General features: G+C 41.3%; 1 protein-coding gene and 1 long non-coding RNA gene across 25 annotated transcripts in view; one reads left to right on the top strand and one right to left on the bottom strand.

Annotated features, from left to right (window-relative positions):
* Nucleotides 1–15,552, top strand: part of LOC147366863 (uncharacterized) — a 153,480-nt gene extending 137,928 nt beyond the window's left edge. Inside the window, exon 3 of one of the 2 annotated variants that reach the window (XR_015169510.1) lies at nucleotides 4,438–15,552. This is a non-coding gene — a long non-coding RNA (uncharacterized LOC147366863). Of the gene's footprint in view, nucleotides 1–2,755; nucleotides 3,482–4,437 lie in introns of those variants that run through there. The other variant, XR_015169506.1, reaches the window with a different exon arrangement.
* The window catches only part of BNC2 (basonuclin zinc finger protein 2), a 485,666-nt gene that overhangs the window by 65,932 nt on the left and 398,721 nt on the right, over nucleotides 1–21,013 (bottom strand). The window lies entirely within an intron of this gene.

Genomic DNA, 21,013 nt, shown 5'->3' with positions numbered 1-21,013 from the left:
CAAGTCACTAGGTGGGCGAGTCCGATGGCTCCTGCCTCTCCCTGTGCAGTGGAATGTTCCCAGTGTGCAGGCAGCTGGAATGGCACTTGTCCCCATGGAACTAACACTCTCATCTCTGTGGATAAGTCAAGCCACTCAGGCAGCATGATGTAATGCAATCACATGGGCGGAGAGTCCAAAAGATTTCACTTTTGTAAACACAAACCATATGTCATATTCCTCATCTTCCAAATGGGACCCTACCTTTTCCCCTCATGGGCTTCTAACAAGAAACAAATCTGAAAGTGCTCTGAAAAGGTAGGACTGTCACACTTATGAATGCCTTTAAGGAGCTCAAGTTGACTCTTCTGAATTAAAAGGCTAAGTGGACATATCCTTTAACATTTAAAAATAAAAAGGCAACTATTTCTGGAGTTGATCCTAGTCCAACCACTGTGTAAGCAAACTTGGGCAGTCATTTCACCTCTCCTCGTCCCAATTTAAAGTGATTTAAATTTCATTCCTGACTATCTCATTAAGGTATTATGATGATTAAGTACTTAAAATGTCTTAAGATCCAGTGAGTAATGTCTTACCGTTTGGGGGAGCAGTCATGTGATACTATGGCTTGTCTGAATAATTTTTAAAGCTGTGTGATGTTTCTCCAAATTCTCTGGGTCTTTGATATCAAAGATAAACAGACAAGATACCTGACTCTTGACTGAAGTAGCTAACACTTGCTTTCAAGTTCTAAAAGAATTATACTTTGTAACGGCACTAATAGAACGCAGTTATCAGCAGTAAAATTTAATGTTGCTTACTACCCCTGATTATGCATCTTGAATAGAAGTTAGGAAGATGCAACCCAGCTTAAAAGAATACCTCTTAGGAAAGAAATTTATTCTGCACACACATCATATTGTGCTAGGTCACTTCAGTCGTGTCCAACTCTTTGCGACCTCATGAACTGTAGCCTGCCAGGCTCTGTCCTCGGGATTCTCCAGGCAAGAATACTGGAGTGGGTTGCCATGCCCTCCTCCAGGGGATCTTCCCAACCCAGGACTCGAACCTGTGTCTCCTGCATTGCAGGTGGAATCTTTACTACTGAGCCACCAGGGAAGCCCCACACATCATGATATGTTGCTTTCTTAAAAGTCATTCCTCATGTAGCACCAAGAGGGACATTATCATATAAATAAATAGACAAGAGATGGTGAGAGGCGGAGAAGAGGGAGTAAACTCCTGGGCTTTTTAGAGGCAACCACTTGTTGTGGGGTGGAAGGCAATGAGATGGAAGAGATGGGAAAGAAGAAAGCATCAAAGATGGACCCTCAATATTGCCAGCCTGGTTGTCTAGATACACATGGCTGGGTGAAGGTTTGGGGAGAAGGATAAGTCATCAGGTCACACATATTAAGAATAAAGTGTCTCTGCCATGTTATTATTTGAAAGATCCCTTCATCAACTCCCTACTTTATTTTCATACAGTATGAGAACATGAAAACCCAAAGGGTTATACTTGCAACTTTCTCTGAAAAGTTTAAAATTGTTTGAAAGTTTAAAAATACTCAGTATTTCTCCCAAAGTTACTACTGAGAGAACCAGTCACACACTGTACTACTACTGGTCTCCTCGTCTAAGAACACCCATGGGAAGGTAATCGTGGGAGCACAAAGCGCTGTACCAAAACGGACCTTAAATGGGACCTGCATTCCCACAGAAGAACCGCAAGCAGACTTCTCGGTTCCAGCTTTAACCTCGAACTAGACAGGGATTTAAGAAAATGCCAGGCTCTGTGAGAACAGGGCAAAGAAAGAAAATAGCAAAGGACTTCCATCCCTCTAGGTCCAGTGCTATATAAGGAGATCAGATTTTACACCCTAGCAAATTCCACGAAAGCTTTAGCCTCATGAAAAATAGCATGTAATCTATAATATTTATGAAGATAAGGCTACTAGGCTGAATTTTTCAAAGACAATGTTAGGTAGTGCTAATATGCCTAAACTAGCAAAAGAGCATCATTGCACACACAGCACCTTGAAGACAGTTGTGTCTGCACACACACGTTATGTACTCGCCTCTTAGCCTGAACATGGCAAGGCTTTTAAAAATATGTCAAAAGTTATTTCGGAACTCAGTGTGTTGCTACGGTACATGCTGCTGCAAAGAAAAAGCTAATGGGCTCTCTACTTAATGTGATTAGAGCCATTATTGACATAATGCCAGGAAGACGCAAAACCATTAGCATCACACTACAGCTCACTTTAGCATCCACTCAGATTTAGCATTTGATCCACAATTTTAATTTTGTTCTGCTCTATTCAGAGCTGCATTATACAAAATGCATAATTAAAAGCTGCTGTGATTCTCTCTATTTCTCAAATTAAAAACACAGCAAACATTTGTAGTTCTAATCCACTAGAAATTAATAAATCAAATAGTGTCTTTTATCCTCTTTTCCTCCATGCAATTCAGAGTGCAGGTTGGGAATACTTTTTGCCTGCAATAGAGAACGCTGCAGACCGAGCGGCTGCTCAAAGGCAAGAAAAGTCCCCAAACTGCCTACTGTAAAGGCAAGTGAGAACCTGGAGGGCCTAGAAGCACTGATAGCCTTCTAATTTCAAGCGTTAAGCCGGAAGGGCTTTCTGCAGAGAAAAATTTTAATCAATTCACCATAAATCCTTTTGATGCATTTTCCTTCATTAGCTCACTTTGTCAAGCATACACATGCTCCTAATTTAATTTAATCAAATTCACCATGTCTTTCTGTCAACAGTGAGGCAATTCCCATGTCCAGAAGATCTCCTATCAACTCCCTACCCAGGGCAGCCTAGAGGGGAAGCCAATGAGCAAGAGGAGTTCTGCTTTATCCACCATTAAAAACTGAAAGAAAGATCTGCCAACGAGAGCTGAGACACTATTGCTAGTTTCAGTGCGTCTAGAAGTGGTCATCATCTGAAATAATGGAGGATTAGGTTTCATTAGAATAAAACGAGCACCATCTAGTCTGTGGGTGATGATCCTAGGAAAGTTCTGGGAGGACCAGAAAACAATAGCAGAGGAGAAGGGAAGTGTGTATCCCAAGCGAGGCCCTACACTGCCCTTGAGTCTCCCCTTAACACACCAGTGATGCTCTTAACTGGGCCAGTTCTCCCAGCAAGCCGAGCTTCCTCCTGCCTGTACTTCCTCAGCACCACCTATCCCCTTAAGAACTGCAACTCATCCTTTAGGTCTCTACTCAAAACTCACTTTATCAAGGAAGCAATTCCAGAAATACTTGTTTTTTTAAGCCTTGCCTGTGTGTGTGTGTGCACGCACTTTTATTTAAAGACTTTATGGTAATTTACAGGCAATATGCTTATGTGATTAGCTGAGCCCACCTTCGCCACTGGTCTGTAAGCTCCATGAGGCCAGGGACCGCATCTGTCTCGCTCATTATTTTGACTCCTAGAATCGAGCAGCTCTATCCAGCGCACAGACAAATAAATGAGTATCTGTTAAATGGCTGAATGCTGCAAGTTAATCCACCATGGTCCCCTGACAGTCTTCCTAAACATGCCAAGTTCTTCTTATTTTCCCATAACTTTCACCTTACAAGGTGGCTGTTTTTGAAATCATAGGTTAAATAAGTATAATGAAGCAAAGGTTTTGAAATGCCCCCAAAACTTTACAATTGGTGGGTTTTACATGAATCTACAGCGGGGAAGAACCCGCCTGCCAATGCAGGAGGTGTCAGAGATGCAGGTTCGATCCCTGGGTCTGGGAAATCCCCCGGAGTAGGAAATGGTAACCCATTCTAGTATTCTTGCCTGGAGAATTCCATGGACAAAGGGGCCTGGCAGGCTACAGTCCATAAGGTCGCAAAGAGCTGGACACAACTAAAGCAACTTAGCACGCGCAGTAGGAAAAGAACAGAGTGAAGACGATGGAAAATAATGTAGGATTCGGAAAAACTGATAAAGTAGAAGAACCCCCTCAAGAGTGTTCTCGATACTCAACTGGAACTTAAACTCAGCCATGTCCCAAACCACCATCCTTCTCTGCAGGGCTGGAAAAGGAAGAGGCGGCACAAAACAGAGAAACCATTCACCGCCTCACGAATGGGCATAGAGTCATATGGCTTTGGGATGCCCTTTGCTTACTTTCAGTTCCTAGTATTTACTTCTAAAGACAAAAATTCCTTGATAAAAATGTGACGAGAGTTTAAAAAAAAAGAAAAAAAAAAAACACACACACACTTCCACAAAACCAATTCCCCTTAATTTTCTTAACAAACCAAGACTTTAAAACCTATAAGCAGCAGCCAAGGCCATCTCACTGTGATAGACAGTTCTTTAAAAATCTCAAACATTTCTTCCCCCCTAAAGGCAAGGCTTATTCTTACAGTATTCTCTTGATCAGTTATGTAAGCATCTTATCTTTAATCTTTTGTTGTTTCTGTTTCCCTCCCCAACACAGAGAAACAACAATGTTGCACGCGTGATTTGCCTGTTGTTTCAAACCTACTGAAAAACTAAGGCTTCGTTGGGAGACAGCTGATAGATCGAGACTGTGTCCTTCCATGCTAAGTCGCTGCAGTCACGTCCAGCTCTTTGTGACTCTGTGCACTGTAGCCGGCCAGCCTCCTCTGTCCATAAGATTCTCCAGACAAAGATACTGGAGTGGGCTGCCATATCCTCCTCCAGGGGATACTCCTGACCCAGGGGTCGAACCTGCGTCTCTTACATCTCCTGCATTGGCAGGCGGGTTCTTTACCATAACCCTAAAACAATGAAAAGTGTAAGATATGTGGGGAGAAAAAATACTATATATTTTCATGTCAACCCTAACAGGATAGAATTTGCCTTCTTTAAATCAAAAACTGAATGTGTGTATTTCTTTATATCAGAATCCCGACTTTATATGTACCTTCTGCTCAGTGTTCCCCCAAAGACAGTCAACTCCAGAAGAGACTCAGAAAGAAACTTTCTTTAGCTCCCCCTCAAGAACTGATTCCCTAAAAAGAAAAAAAAAAAAAAAAAGAACTGATTTCCAGAACAAAGAGGCGGCTCTGCTTTTGGGTGGGGGTTATGGTGCCCCCTTATTTGAACTTCTTAGCACATATTCCCGCAGGTGTTCAGAAAGTATCGTTCTCCTTAGAAACAGCTTAGGGTGGGTACTTGTATCCTTCTGTATCTTATAAATGTGTGACAGGAGTGTCTGGCAGAAATAAAAGAAAAATACCCAGCTGCATCTGGCTCATTACGTTGGGAGGCATTGTCTCATGGCTCTGAATCCTACACTCCTTTCCTTCTAGAGAGCTGAAGTTCTGCCTTCCTATAAAATATGGTCCTCTGAGGCATCAACTGAGTCTGTGTGTTTCCTGGTCCACATGGAAGCCCTTACAGCTGGGGAGGAGGTTCCACTCTGGCAGGCTCTTCTCCAGAGCAAACGCTGTCGGTATCTTCAACTGATCTGCCAATGGTCAGTCTGCAGACCTTTCACCATCCTGGTCACTCTTGCGGGGGATAGGGGCGAGGGTGTCTCACTTTGATTGCTCAATGCTTTTCATACCACGTGATACTCAGAATTAAATGCAAAATTCCGGATGTGGTCTGAGCAGCACAGAGAAGGGGATTCTTTATTTCATCGTCACAGCTCTCTAGTTAGTGAGCAAATGTACCTTTTCATAAAAAAGGCACATGACACAGGGAATATAGCCAGCGTATTACAAAAACTAAATGGAAAATAACCTTTAAAAGTTGTATAAAGAAATTTTAACTCCAAACCAGAGGGGTAAAAAAGGCACACGACAGAATACAAATATTTTCAACTTAACGCTTAAATTCTGTGTGGTGATAAAACGGTGCCTTTTACTTGAGCAGCATCTGTAACCTAATTTCTGATCTTTCTCTTCAATGAACGGCCTTAGTGTAACACAGAATATTTGTCCTAAAACCATCTTTTAACACAGATTACAAGATGAAAGGATTGTTAGATGTAGTAAGTATAGATCATCTAATGTACAGATGCTTATTAGCTTCAAAAAATGTGAGTTCTACGTTAACCATAAAGCTCCTGGCCAACTCTGCTAGGTTACAAAGAAATGTCATTGTGTAACAGTGTCATTAAACTGAAATAACTATTTTGTGGTTCCCTGCATTCTCGGCTCCTTCTCCGAGACCTTCCAGCTCTGACTAAGGAAAAGCAGCGTGACATTGATATTAAGCAGAAGACCAAAATGCAAATGGGAATCCAATTCACACACACACAAAAAAAACACAAAACGACTCAAAAAAGAAAAGGTTGGTGGTTGGAAAAAATCTATCTCCCAGTTAGACTGGAACGGGATTTCACAGGGTGTGTTCTGTGTGTGTGCCACACCGCTAGGACTGCCATCTATCATTATGCCAAAGAACACAGGGCCTGGGGAAGGGTTTCAAGCTTCAGGGAGGTTTATTTTCCCTTCAGTGACTGAGAAGCAATGTTGGGAGAGTCTCCCCCTACCAATATTTTATTATTACAATCTTCAAACACATAGAAAGGCTGAATGAACTCAAGAGTAAGCATCCATATATCCACCATCTAAATTCTACAATTATCATTTTATTATATTTGCTTGTAAGGATCTTTTTTATGTATCATTGATCAGCATGAGCAACAGTCACATAATTTACAATTTCAGGGGGAAAAAATTCCTGATACCACTGGGTCAGCACTCATTTTTAAAGGATAGATATAAAACATTTCAAATGCTTAATTTAGACTAACATAATCTTACTTGCCTTTGAGCTCTAAATTCTTTCTCTATGCACTCTTGGTAGAATATCTGTTAGGTTATTTATCTGTTTATTTTAACAGCTCAACAGAAAGATAGTAAAATGTTATCTGTAACAGCTTAACCTTTGGAAGCATAGTTACCTTTTGACAGTCTCCAAATGTTTCTAGAAATTTGAAAATTATCTTGCAAGCTGCTTATAGTCTCCTGTGGGTCAGCTTAAGTTATATTATCACAATAACAGCCACAAAATAATTAAGCAGCGAATACTCCTACCATTATTTGCTCTGTGGCAGGTATCAGTCTAAGTGCTTTGCATATCTGAGCTCATTCAATACACGTTGTATCTTCACTGAATATGTACTGTTAATATTGATTAGCACCATTTTAAAGATGTGAAACATGAAGCACAAAGAGTCTCAAAACTCACAAGTGACAGAGGTGGGATCAAGGTCCAGTAACCTACCCTGCAGACTCTGACCAGCCGATCCACACTGCCTCTCTATCAAACAACAAGAGGATAGTCTGTGCTGGACAGAAAACTTGTATTTCAGTCACTGATGCTCCAGTCAACCTAGCAACTGATTGGTTATTTTCAGTTGGGAAATTGAACCAATGCTCGATTTCGATGCATCTTTTCTGAAATCAGTAAATTATTAGCTTGTTTCCAAGTAAACAAATACATGTACAAAGCCCATTTTGGTTATAATATATTTGGACCAGAAAGTAAATATTGTACACTGAAAATGAAATCCATGCCTACATACCTACACACACACCCCAATATGCAAAGAAGATGTATGATCTTGAACAAGTGAAGTAGCTTCTCAGAATGTGTGTTTGTATTGACAAAATGGGATAATAATATAGAACCAACTTCATGGGATCATGATGACATTACATAGGATAACTGGAGTTCCAAAGTGCCTGTAATAATATAATAAGCACTCAATAAACACGTGTAAAACACTTAGCATATGTGGCACACAGTAGCCTCCCAAAGAGCTATCAATCATAATAATGGTAATAGATCTTATACTATTGCATAAGATCGACGTGTGTCAATAAAATTAATATTTACTAACACCATGAGGGGAGCCGTAACTTTGCTTTAATGTTGCCAAAAGAATAATTTTAATCTTGACCAAACACAGCCTTCTAGGAGATGGCATCTTAAAGGAGTATCTGATTAATTCAAGATGACTAAATACTACGATAGTGGATTTAGCAGAGCTGTTGAATTTATCAACAAATCAAACAGGTATCAGCACAAGGTCCCTGCTGCCTATCGTGTGTCAATCCAATACGGTTAGCAAACATTTAAAAACTAAGTATTTCAGCTATGGAAACACAGACCAGGAGGGGAAAAACACCTATTCTCTTGAATGACACAAGAAGGAATTACAGTCTCTATTTTAATAGTTTAAATTATAAGCTGCCACTGAGGAAAAGGCTGTAAAAACTGACTCATGGCTCCCCGTTTCGAAAGGATGATGAGACATGAAATGTTTCTGGTTATCAAACCCTGGGCCTGCAGATAATTTATAGGCCTGTTACCTGTAACCCTAATGTTATCAGGTAAATCCAGGAAGCCAAGAAGCAAGAAAATATTCCCTCCCCTCTGTATTTCCAGTTTATAAACTCAGAGGTGTCACCCACTGCAACGTTTAAAATCCAGGACCCTCGGGGCCACACTGGGTTTCTAAGAACACCGATGGGGTCACTGGACCCACACATGGTTTTAAGTGAAAAGTCATGCAAAGGTCCAGGGGCTTGCCTTAGCCAGCTCATCAGTTCAATCAAGTGTTACTAAAATCTCAACCATCCATCTGACCAGACCATTTAGTCTTTGCAGGTCCAAATGGCAATCTGCTGTACATTTTCGATTACATGTGTATTTCCTCCACCATGCCTAACAGCATGTAAAACAAAAAAGCACCGTTTTGTACACACAAAGGCACTTATCAGGGCTCACTGGCCCTCAGCACCACGCACTCTGAAAGGATTGATGATGGTGTGGTGGGAATGGGACAGGAAATGGACATCTGTGTTTTCCCCTGTTAATAACATAATGCAACTGTATTGCTAAAAAGGAAGAAAGAAAAAAAGAGGATGTTTTCAACAACTCTGAGCCACTGAAAAAGGCACTTGCTGCTGAAGTGGGAGACTTGGGTCCTGGTCTAAGTACCTGAAGGTATTTCACCTCCTTAAGCCACATTGCTTCCTTCCCTTCATTTCCATTATTTCACTGCCCTCAAATTACATGAATCTGAGTGGTTTCCTCAGATACAAGACTCCAATACTCTAAAATGATATTTTTTTGGGGGGGAGGGATGCAAGTGGGCAAACCAGTCCTTCAACAGACGCTTACTGAGACTGTATTAAGACTTCCTAAAATTTCAGTAAAACATGTCTAGCAATCATTAGCAAAGGTTACATGGTGCGTGTGGATTATAACACGAAATACGGCACCTTAAGTTGCTAGAGACGAAAGCAGGAACTTGCCGCCCGCGGCAGGTACAGTCAATGTTACTGCCACTGCAGGCTCGGGAACTTGGTCAAGTCTCCGCTTTAACCCAAATCTCGGCGAATACCTAGGCACGTAGGTATGTATATATTGAGGACTACTGATTGCTACTGAAACCATAATCACAGAACTAGTCAATCTAATCACACTAGGACCACAGCCTTGTCTAACTCACTGAAACTAAGCCATGCCTGTGGGGCCACCCAGGACGGGCAGGTCATGGTGGAGAGGTCTGACAGAATATGGTCCACTGGAGAAGGCAATGGCAAACCACTTCAGTATTCTTGCCTAGAGAACTCCATGAACAGTATAAACAGGCAAAATGATAGGATACTGAAAGAGGAAGTCCCCAGGTCAGTAGGGGCCCAATACGCTACTGGAGATCACTGGAGAAATAACTCCAGAAAGAATGAAGGGATGGAGCCAAAGAAAAAACAATGCCCAGTTGTGGATGTGACTGGTGATAGAAGCAAGGTCTGATGCTGTGAAGAGCAATATTGCATAGGAACATGGAATCCATTAATCAAGGCAAACTGGAAGTGGTCAAACAGGAGATGGCAACAGTGAACGTCGACATTCTAGGAATCAGCGAACTGAAATGGACTGGAATGGGTGAATTTAACTCAGATGACCATTATATCTACTACTGTGGACAGGAATCCCTTAGAAGAAATGGAGTAGCCATCATGGTCAACAAAAGAGTCCGAAATGCAGTACTTGGATGCAATCTAAAAAACGATAGAATGATCTCTGTTCGTTTAGAAGGCAAACCATTCCATATCACAGTAATCCAAGTCTATGCCCCAACCAGTAATGCTGAAGAAGCTGAAGTTGAACGGTTCTATGAAGACCTACAAGACCTTTTAGAACTAACACCCAAAAAAGATGTCCTTTTCATTATAGGGGACTGGAATGCAAAAGTAGGAAGTCAAGAAACATCTGGAGTAACAGGCAAATTTGGCTTTGGAATACAGAATGAAGCAGGGCAAAGGCTAATAGAATTTGGCCAAGGGAACACACTGGTCATAGCAAACACCCTCTTCCAACAACACAAGAGAAGACTCTACACATGGACATCACCAGATGGTCAACACCGAAATCAGACTGATTATATTCTTTGCAGCCAAAGATGGAAAAGCTCTATACAGTCAGCAAAAACAAGACCAGGAGCTGACTGTGGGTCAGATCATGAACTCCTTATTGCCAAATTCAGGATTAAATTGAGGAAAGTAGGGAAAACCACTAGACCATTCAGGTATGACCTAAACCAAATCCCAGGGGACAGTGGAAGTGAGAAATAGATTTAAGGGACTAGATCTGATAGACAGAGTGCCTGATGAACTATGGAATGAGGTTCGTGACACTGTGCAAGAGACAGGGATCAAGACCATCCCCATGGAAAAGAAATGCAAAAAAGCAAAACGGCTGTCTGGGGAGGCCTTACAAATAGCTGTGAAAAGAAGAGAAGCAAAAAGCAAAGGAGAAAAGGAAAGATATAAGCATCTGAATGCAGAGTTCCAAAGAATAGCAAGAAGAGATAAGAAAGCCTTCCTCAGCAATCAATGCAAAGAAATAGAGGAAAACAACAGAATGGGAAAGACTAGAGATCTCTTCAAGAAAATTAGAGCTACCAAGGGAACAATTCATGCAAAGATGGGCTCGATAAAGGACAGAAATGGTATGGACCTAACAGAAGCAGAAGATATTAAGAAGACATGGCAAGAATACACAGAAACTGTACAAAAAAGATCTTCACGACCCAGATAATCATGATGGTGTGATCACTCACCTAGAGCCAGATATCCTGGAATGTGAAGTCAAGTGGGCTTTAGAAAGCATCACTATGAACAAAGCTAGTGGAGGTGATGGAATTCCAGTTCAGCTATTTCAAATCCTGAAACATGATGCTGTGAAAGTGCTGCACTCAATATGCCAGCAAATTTGGAACACTCAGCAGTGGCCACAGGACTGGAAAAGGTCAGTTTTCATTCCAATCCCAAAGAAAAGCAATGCCAAAGAATGCTCAAACTACCGCACAATTGCACTCATCTCACACGCTAGTAAAGTAATGCTCAAAATTCTCCAAGCCAGGCTTCAGAAATATGTGAACCGTGAACTTCCAGATGTTCAAGCTGGTTTTAGAAAAGGCAGAGGAACCAGAGATCAAATTGCCAACATCTGCTGGATCATCGAAAAAGCAAGAGAGTTCCAGAAAAGCATCTATTTCTGCTTTATTGACTATGCCAAAGCCTTTGACTGCGTGGATCACAATAAACTGTGGAAAATTCTGAAAGAGATGGGAATACCAGACCACCTGACCTGCCTCTTAAGAAACCTGTATGCAGGTCAGGAAGCAACAGTTAGAACTGGACATGGAACAACAGACTGGGTCCAAATAGGAAAAGGAGTATGTCAAGGCTGTATATTGTTACCCTGCTTGTTTAACTTGTATGCAGAGTACATCATGAGAAACGCTGGGCTGGAAGAAGCACAAGCTGGAATCAAGATTGCCGGGAGAAATATCAATAACCTCAGATATGCAGATGACACCACCCTTACGGCAGAAAGTGAAGAGCTAAAGAACCTCTTGATGAAAGTGAAAGAGGAGAGTGAAAAAGTTGGCTTAAAGCTCAACATTCAGAAAACGAAGATCATGGCATCTGGTCCCATCACTTCATGGAAAGTAGATGGGGAAACAGAGGAAGCAGTGTTAGACTTTATTTTTTTGGGCTCCAAAATCACTGAAGATGGTGACTGCAGCCATGAAATTAAAAGACACTTACTCCTTGGAAGGAAAGTTATAATCAACCTAGATAGCATATTCAAAAGCAGAGACATTACTTTGCCAACAAAGGTCCGTCTAGTCAAGGCTATGGTTTTTCCAGTGGTCATGTATGGATGTGAGAGTTGGACTGTGAAGAAAGCTGAGAGCTGAAGAACTGATGCTTTTGAACTGTGGTGTTGGAGAAGACTCTTGCGAGTCCCTTGGACCGCAAGGAGATCCAACCAGTCCATCCTAAAGAAGATCAGTCCTGGGTGTTCATTGGAAGGACTAATGCTAAAGCTGAAACTCCAGTACTTTGGCCACCTCATGTGAAGAGCTGACTCATTGGAAAAGACTCTGATGCTGGGAGGGATTGGGGGCAGGAGGAGAAGGGGACGACAGAGGATGAGATGGCTGGATGGCATCACTGACTCGATGGACGTGAGTCTGAGTGAACTCCGGGAGTTGGTGATGGACAGGGAGGCCTGGCGTGCTGCGATTCATGGGGTCGCAAAGAGTCAGACACGACTGAGCGACTGCACTGACTGATTTCTACAGTAAAAAAAAAAAAAAAAAAAAGGGATAAAAGGCAAACTGTCCTTGTATAAAATTTGTTTGGAGAGTGAACTCAGAGCAAAATGACTTGTAAGCAATCACACACGATGTCAGTGGCTTTCAGGTTTCTGAATTTTCATCTTCAGGCACAAGCCCACTCCAAAGCTTACCTCTGATCCACCCACACAAACCACTATGCATATACCTCCTCTGCACACAGTGGGTGCTATACACAGTGATGATACAGCGATAAAGATAATGGCAAGAGAAAAAAATACACCTGGAACTTCAAATCCCCTTCTGACAATTCTCTTACTTCCCCCTGGCTCTTCTGGGAGAGAGGGACTATAATGAACTTAACACGACACCAAGACTTCTTCCGCCTCTGTGTCAAGTAGCCTTAAGACGCAGGCACCTCCTCCCAATCCCCATCTCCTGCTCTTGTTAAATTTTGAACAATATATGCCATTTTACACCTCAGAGCTCTGGAGAGGCAGCATAGTAGCTGGGGTATGGATGTGACAGAATGTTTTTATTCCACCCCTGAAAAAAAAGCTCCCTGTTTTTGACACACTGGAAAATGTACAGCCAGAGAGTGCTGGAGGCGAAGATGCCACCCCAGCCTTACATCTGTCTGCTTTCATTTGTCTACAACTGTGCTTATAGATAAAACAAGCTTTCCAGATGTCATCACAAGCAGGGCTCATATGCTGACTTCTCTGAGACACCATTGTTGGCTGCCAGCATAACAGAGTTGTAAAACTAAAATATTTAAACTCTGAGCTACTCAACACAACTTTGAATGTCACACAGGATCTTATTTCAGGATTAATTAATGTACACCCCAATAAAATAATTATGTGTTAAAAACAGAGCTGGCTGGCGTGCAAGTGGATCTAATTTTCCTCGTTCCCACTGTGTTAATGTATACAGCCTCACCACGAAGAAATTTCTGAAAGCAAGCGCTTCCCGCAACATGGGCACATCCTATCCAGCCCGAGAGTTCCAGGTGTTGTATCTCGAGAACAAGACATTCTCATTGTTTAAAACTGACACAATGAACCCAAGATGAACAAAAGCAATATGCCAGGCACAGACTATAAAGACATTTCCACTGTTAGAGGGGAAGGCCAATGACAAGCCATGGGGAGATTTACTAAGAGGCATTGTTACGCGCATCCATATGTGAAGCTTGGCTTCAGGCAACCTCGTATCACAGCGCTTGACTGTTTGTTTGAGAACACAATATCCCTGTGGTTATAATTACAACCACCACACCAAAGAGGACTGAGGTTGTTTCACAACATCCCTTAACAAAGAAGAACTCACTGCTCCTGAGCTTCCTGATAAACTCCTCAAATGCACACACAGAGTATCTCTGATTTCCTTTTTTTTTTTAAATCCTCAAACTACATAATAATTTCATTTTCATTGCGAGAGTTCCAGGGAGCTCAGCCTTGATCTGAATGACTCTTCCTAATAACACCTAATACAGATGTTTTAAGCTAGAAAAAGCAGCTGATTCATGGTTGGGTATGTGAGACTGCTTGGATCCCCCTCTAATTGGGCTTTCCTCCTCCTCTGGTACATCTTTTTGAGCCCAGTTTGTGCATTTGAAACCTTGCGTCAGGAATGCACATTAAGCATCTGTTACTCAAAGACCTGCTTTCTGGGTTATTTGGGATGCAGAGGCCAAATCTATCTCAAAATTACAAGCCTTCTGCATTTTCTGCAGAATTTGATAAGGGACCAACTTTGCATTAGCCCAGCCAAGGCATCACATAGGGTGTGTCAGGGCTGGTCCTATATCCCACTGGCTTCATCCCATGTAGTTGGAGCTTAAAAAAAAAAAAAAAAAAGCATGTTCTGTGCCCTAACTCTACCCCATCCCCCACAACATTAGGAGAAAATGTTTACTTGTGATGTCTTTCCAAGAAGACCACTGATTGAGAGGGGAAAGGAGACAGTTATTTCCCACCATCTTGAATGTTTCCATCTTCTCTTGAGCTGATCTAGTTCAAACTCTCTGAAAATAAATCAGCCTAAAGCACTCAAGATTTCCCTAAAGGCTCCAGCAGGCTTCCTGCTTCATGTGTTCCCACTCCTGGGCTGGAGGCTAATGTGTTTTAGGGATGTTTGTTTTAATGCAAAGAACTTCACTAAGTCAGAACAACCTGCCCTGGCCATCCATCTACTTCGGATGATCTTGGCCTCTCGCGCTGCTCCTATTTCAGCCTGGGAGGGAAGAGCTCAAGACCTGAGTGCTGGATTTCAGTCCCTTGTAAGTGTTAGGACAGCAGTGTCCCAGAATAATAATACCATTCCTGGCTTTGCAGGACTCCGTATTCCTTCTTCATTTGAGACTGGGGTCCATTTCTAACTGGGGGCAGGAACAGTCACTGCTGAAGCCCATCTTGCACTTGACCTTCATTCCTCCACACCCAAATCAATATAGAGCCACTCTGTCACCCTGCCAGGACTAGAGCTGGACAGTGTTGCACGAAAGAGTCTCTTCATAAAGTTATTTTGAGTGATGCTTCCCTAATTGAACCTTAATTATCAGCTTTTTGGCAAAAGTACATTCCCACAAACATTTAATAGTACATCAGGCTCTGGAATACCTGAGCTGAAATTTACTTCCTGTTCCTTAAAGCTCTCCTGGGCTTCTAGAGGGAGTGTAAATATTAAACAGTAGCAACATGAGAAATTCACGTTCCTCTTTAATCTCATCTGTGCTTTTAAAATCCACAAGGGAATCCACAAACGACCCCTTTTGTATTCCCCTTTTACAGATGAGAAAAGAGATGGGTGACTCAGTTACCTGTTTGCCTATGGGAAAGAAGGGGAGCTGGGGGCTGAGCTGGGGGTGCAGCTGCTGCTGCTAATTCACTTCAGTTTGGGGTCCACTGTCCCCTCCTGGCTACAGACCAGGGGACATAATAAGGATAAGAAGTCTGCCAGCCAGGAGAGAGCCTGTTCTGAACACTGAGACCTAACAGGTTACTCTCAGGACTGTATTTGAGTACAACTGCATTTAAAAATAACCCAATTTAACAATTCACAAGTTCTGATATATGTTTTATAAAAATGTATGAGAGACCTAAAAGCCACGGAGAGCCATAACTTTGAGCTGCCTCATTTGTTTCTCTTTTATTACCATCCTGCACGGTGGCCATAAGCCCTGCACTGAAAAGAGAACATTAAATCTTTATCCTTAACTGTTTTAGCAGAACGATAGTAATAGTTGAATATTATTTTGTCTGACTGATAAAATACCATTCAAATAAGACCAAAGAGAGCACTGAACCCCAACCACATCCTAGGAGAAAAAAGCAAAGCCCTATCTCCAGAGATAGTACTTTGTCACTCTTGAGCCTCCAGGAACATTTCTACTGCAGTATGAGCACAAAAGCTGAAACCCTGAGTGAAGGAGGCTGCTGCTGCTGTTTAGTCGCTAAGTCATGTCCAACTCTTTTGCAACCCAATGAACTGTAGCCCGCCAGGCTCCTCTGTCCATGGAATTCTCCAGGCAAGAATACTGGAGTGAGTAGCCATTTCCTTCTCCAGAGGATCTTCCTGACCCAACTATCCAACCCGTGTCTCCTGCATTGGTAGGAGGATTCTTTATCACTGGGCCACCAGGGAAGTCAGTGAAGGAGGTTACTCAGAAAGAAAACGTTTCTCTGGGTCTTCCTTAGCTGAGAAAGCAGCCGTGTGGAACATTCTGACTCCTCCTCGCAGGCCTGTTTGGCCTTTCCTAATGAAGGCCCAGTAAGGAACCAATGTGGACACATGAGCAAACCACCAGCAAACCATTTTGTTCCATGGATGCTTTAGCACAGGTGGAGAAACAGGCCAAGACTCAGGTTTACAAGACAGAGCTCAAAGCTGGAAAATACTCAAACGTCAGTGTGATTCAATTCAGCAAAACGCAATACTACTATTTATGGCCCTATCTCTTTCTTTAATATTTATTTTTATTTGTTTGGCTCCAGTGGGTCTTAGGGGCAGTGTGCGGGTTCTAGTTCCCTGACCAGGGATTGAACCCAGGCCCCCTGCACTGGGAGCACAGAGTCTCAGCCACTGGATCACCAAGGAAGTCCCTATAGGCCTATCTTTAGCTCTGTCTTTGTCCTACCAAATCACACATTCCATATGGTACAAAAAACACCATTTCCTCTTGATATTTATTTCCCCATGTGTCACTACAATGTCAGTAAGGTCAGCCTCAAACCACAGCAATGGCCTTTTCTTTGAAAGCTTTCTGCTGCTGCTGCTGCTCCTAAGTTGCTTCAGTGGTGTCCAACTCTGTGCGACCCCATAGACGGCAGCCCACCAGGCTCCCCTGTCCCTGGGATTCTCCAGGCAAGAACACTGGAGTGGGTTGCCATTTCCTTCTCCCATGCATGAAAGCTTTCTAATTTTCTATTAAATTTGCAAGGGTTGGTTTCCCCCCTCTCAACCTATACTATATCTTGATGTTCCAAATAACATAGAAAATAAAATATTAACAACCCCTAAGTTAGGAAGCCTGTTCTCAGATTAGATACCTCTTTTAAAATAATCAAACACATGACAACAGTACTAATAGCCAAATGGGGTTTATATAACACTAACACGCCTACACTTAAACTAACTGAAAAATTATACTGAACCTAGTTTGAACTCACATAAATAAATTAAGCAACTTTGTGGAAACATTCAGGGTTTCTACACGTGAGCTACTGAGTCAAGTATTTAGGGGGAAACAAAATTTTTTCTAATTGGCAAATAAATGGTTCTGTCTGAGATTTTTTCATGTGTACTAAAATATGTGAATTCAGGGCTTAGCCTACAAATAATTTAGATTAAGTGTGCTGTCTTACATACTGTATTGACTATGAATTCCCATTTAAAAAATACTATCATGTCAATATTTATGAAATATTTGAATCCTAATTCCTATCATCAGTGAGCCTTACTCACTAGCCAATCAAGGAGCAAAGGTTAAAGTCAAACTAGCTCAAAACCAAAAACAATTTAAAAAGATAAAGTATTTAACAGGAATAAAAGTATTCATTTCTGGCAAAACAAACAAAGCCAGAACCCCCCCACCAAAAAAAAAATTGATCGTTAGATCTAGTCAAAATTATAAGCAAAAAATTTAAGGAATCCACAAAATCATCTAATGTTTTAGTCATTACTAGTTACTCTCTTCCCAAAATGTTTAGTAAATTCACTCAGTATAAACCTTCACACTAAAACAATGGGATTAGAAAATAACATGAATTTTTTAAGCAAATTTTCTCAAATACAAATATGTGACCCGCAGACATAATTTTGAGTTTTCAAGTGACAATAAGTTAGAAAAGGTAAAATCAGCTTTAAGTTTAATAACATATTTTAATCCAGCATGTCCACAATATTGTCAGTCCAAAATATAATTGATATAAAAATCCATAGTGTTTTACAATGAGTCTTTGTATGAAATCTTTTAAATCTGGTAAGTTTACTTATTTATTTTACTTTTACTGCACATCTCCATTTGGTTTGGAATACCTGAAATGTGGCTATACAAATATGGGAATCTATTTTAAAGTTTACTTAAGTTTAAGTAGACACGTGGTTACTGGCTACAATATTGGACAGCTCAGGTCTATAGTTTAATAACCCTAGTTCACTTAGCACTGAAATAACAAGTCTTAACATACAGCAAAAGCCTAGGACTAGAGAAGTCTTTGAAAAAGCAAACTACAAAGCATCAATCATTGCTGGTCAGAGGGTAGATGGGCCACGCTGAAGGGCTGTATATGCAAATATGATCCATGGTTTACATAAATGTGTCTCTGACATTTTTCATTTTCCGTGCACATGTGTGGTGATGTGTGATTTAGCATCCTAAGGAGAAAAACACATCACCCATCTTCAAAGGCTCTCGGCTGATATTTTATGATACATGCCTTTCTCCTCCCCAAAGGCTAACTTCATGGCAGGTTTGAAGTACTTTAAAAAGGAAACTTCTTGAGTGATTTGAGTGTTACATGGCGGGTGGGGGGGGGTGTGCTAAAAAGTTTCTTTCCCTTTAAAAATCCACATCCCTCTGTATGTTCAGGTGACTCCAAAGAATGTTATTTAACAGGACTTGAGAAGAACAGCAGGACTTACTACTCAGAAAGCCTTTGTTTCCATTCAGTTGCTCAGTTGTGTCTGACTCTTTGTGGCCCCATGGACTGCAGCACGCCAGGCTTCTCTGTGCTTCACTATCTCCTGGAGTTTGCTCAAACTCATGTCCATTGAGTTGGTGATGCCAGTTTCCAACCATCTCATCCTCTGCTGTCCCCTTCTCCTCCTGCCTTCAATCTTTCCCAGCAACAGGCTCAGAAAGCCTGGTGATAAGAGCCCTTGAGTGTCTACAACTGATGAATTATGTGAACTGGATTAAGTTATTAAGCTTTCTACTGCCTGCTTGATTAACCATACATACTATTTATCCCTCTCTTGAAAAAGTTATTTTATAAGAAAATAAATAGGGCAAATCATTCTATTCTTCCAATGACATTCAGATTCAAATGTTTAACTTAATATCTAATACAAGTATTACCCCTCCAAGTCAGAGGCTCTTCTCCCCACTATCAGTGAAATCTCATCTTCTAAATGCTCATCTAAGTATAATACATATCTTCATTAGAACAAAGTTTACCAACTATTTCATTAATGTTAGGGGTGTGAGGGTGTGTACTTAAGAACTCATCTCTTCTCTGTAACGCTGGGAGCACCTAGAGGGCAGGGACCAGGACGTAGTCCTTCTGTACCTGTCTCCTAACTCAGGTGCTTAGTACAGGTGCTACACTGAAAGAGCCCCGGGCTCTCAGAAGAAAAGAACATACGAAAAGCTAGTCTCAACTCTCAAGGGACTTAGTCTCAAATCAAGAAGATAAGTACAATGAGATAACACAAAATGTAATATGACCGGCTTAGTCACAGAACCAAAGGTCTCTAACCTCCAGGAGCTCACCATCTAGTGGAGGACTCCTTGGAAGAAAAAGTCAAGATAGATCTTTTAAGACTTGAATAAGCAGCATATAAGAGCTAAGATCCTACAGGACAGTCAGTCAGTATGAGCAGAAGCATGGGGATGAAGTTTGGATGACCAAGAAATGGGTGGCCACATGGTTGTAGCAGGTTCCCACAGGGTATAAGAGAGGACATTTGAAACGAAACTGGGGCCATGTTATGTATGGTACAGAGAGCTAAGACAAATATTCCTTATTTTATGTTGCAGTTAGCGAAAAGCCACTGAGAATTCTGAGCAGCAAGTGAAATGATGAAAGTGAGATTTATGGAAGAAGGATCTGGCCACAGCTTCCAGGAGGCACAAGGCTGGAGGCAAACAGGAAAATCAAATCCATGTCACTAATATACTCAGTGGGCTTCCCAGGTGGCTCAGTGGTAAAGAACCTGTCTGCCATGCAGGAGATGTGGGTTCGATCCCTGGATTGGGAAGATTCTCTGGAGAAGGAAATGGCAATTCACTCCAGTATTCCTGCCTGGGAAATCCCAAGGACAGAGGAGCCTGGCAAGTTATAGCCCACGGGATCGCAAAAGACAGCAATCAAACAACAAGAATACATTCAGCAGGTGGCAAGGGTCTCATGATGCAAGGTGATCCTCAAATAGAGAGGAAAATGCATTTTCCAGAAACGGCAAGACCTGGTAGCTGACTGGACAAATATTTTTCTTTGATTATACTGAATACCTTGCAAATGCAGTGCAAAAAATAAAAAAATAAAAAATAATAAAATATATATATATATATATAATCTCTCCAGTGACTCTTAGAGAGACTGGGAAATTCGAATAAGGCTTAAGAAAGAAGACAATGAACTTCATTTGTGGTATATGAGAATGAAAGAAATGTTGCAAGGTAGCAGCTGAAGATAAATATTTTTTAACTTTTCATTTGCAACATGTCTATGTGTGTATGTGTGCGTATACACACATGCATGTAAGTGTGAAGGGTGTATTAGTGATTTCAGAGATAATTTCACTGCAATTGAAATCTTTTCAGTTATACAGAAATAGGAATAAAGAAAATATTATGACCGTGTGTGCTTATGCTACTAGATTCATCGGTATCACTATTCTTTCCACAGTACACCTCAATGGCCACAGCATGCTAAATGAACAAAATGTACTTGTAAACTACATTCTAGTGTGCCCACGCATTTCTGTTTTTACTGACTTATTGTACGAGTCAGTTGTTTCTTTCAGATCTGACTGGACATTCATCTACAAATACTGTCTTATAATTTATGAAATACTGTAAAAATCAATGAAATATGTTTGTAAAAGAAAAAGTCCATTCTACAGAAGCTAGCTGAATGCTTTGTAAATTCTTTTATTATTTAATTTGGACTATAGTTGCCTTACAGTATTATGGTAGCATCTGCTG

Source organism: Bos grunniens, chromosome 8, assembly GCF_055505025.1.
Source record: "Bos grunniens cultivar Pamir isolate PY7600 chromosome 8, Bosgru_T2T1.0, whole genome shotgun sequence".
NCBI lineage: Eukaryota > Metazoa > Chordata > Mammalia > Artiodactyla > Bovidae > Bos > Bos grunniens.
Note: the sequence above shows the minus strand (reverse complement) of the source record. Positions and strands in the feature narration are given on the sequence as shown.